We start from the raw sequence: 1,416 nt of genomic DNA on the forward strand, positions 1-1,416 counted from the left end.
ATGTGCAAGCTGTAACACATGTCAATGCATTAAGTCTCAACATCACAAATAATATAATGAATTGGACATCATTTTATTGTCCACAAAACTTTTTGAGATCTTAATCATGAATTTTATCATGAAACTACTTCCATCTTCATGAAAAGATTAAATCTATAATGTCATCTTAATCATAATCAACATTCTCATCAAGTTCACAATTTACTTACTGTGCAGAAAAGACATCACCACAGAGCAACTTGCAGAATTGTGCTATAAGCACATTTTCATTATATATGAGATATCTTAACACATAATTTCTGACTGAGAATCACTGTTCACAAGTAAATACTAATCAACTCTATGCTTCTATTTCAGTATAAAACATAAGCTTAGTACTGCTTTCCACTCTCAAACAGATGAATAAACTGAGCATCAAAATCAAACTCTGAAGCAATACTTATACTGCTTTATAAATTTTCATCAAGACAACTGAACTCAATGACTTCTCATAATTCAACATGTCTACAATCAATCTCAGCATAGTTTCACAGACAAAGTACCAGCAGTAGTTCTGATGAAATATTAATCAGATCTTTCTATTAATGTCAGTCAAGTGTCAGAGCATTCAGTCATACACATTACAGAACATACAGAAATATTGACAGATATTTGCAGAGAGCTGAATGACAAACTTCAACAGGCACAAGACTTATAAAAAACATACTATGACATTAAGCATCTGCCACAAAGTTATAAGATGAGTGACTTAATCATGCTCAACATCAAGAATCTTAAAATGATCTGCTCTGTAAGAAAACTCAATCACAACTTTATTGACTCATTTGAAATCATTACAGTCTGAAGAAAGCAATTATATAAGCTTTAATTATTCTTAATCTACTGCAGCATTCATTCTGTCTTTTATATCTTTCTCTTGAAATCTTACATCAAACATGAGAGAGTGTCATCACCACCAGAGTCAGAACTGGTGAACAGAAAAGATGAATTTATAGTGAACAAAATACTCAACAAGCACATTTAACAAAAAAAAGTTGAATATCTAATTCAATGACTTGAATGAAGACCACAAGATGACACTTGGAAATCTGAAGAAAATGTTGCAGATACAAAGGTAATAGAAATATTTCTTAAAGAAAAGAAAATATAGAATGCAACAAGATCATCAGTCTTAAAGTGCAGCAAATGCTAAACATCTATCTTCAAAAACATAAGATGCTTTATCTTCATAATGAACTAAACATCAACAGACATCTCACACAGTTTAATGAAGCACTGGAAATAAAAAAGAGAGATGCAAACATTTTTTATTCAGACTTAAAGACTGCTGTCTACAGTGGGACTTAAAATCTTAAAGAGTACAAAATTAAAAGGAGATTGTTTAAAGATCACAATCTAAAGCAGATATTATGCTAC

The sequence above is a fragment of the Uncinocarpus reesii genome, genomic scaffold (assembly GCF_000003515.1).
Source record: "Uncinocarpus reesii 1704 scaffold_2 genomic scaffold, whole genome shotgun sequence".
NCBI lineage: Eukaryota > Fungi > Ascomycota > Eurotiomycetes > Onygenales > Onygenaceae > Uncinocarpus > Uncinocarpus reesii.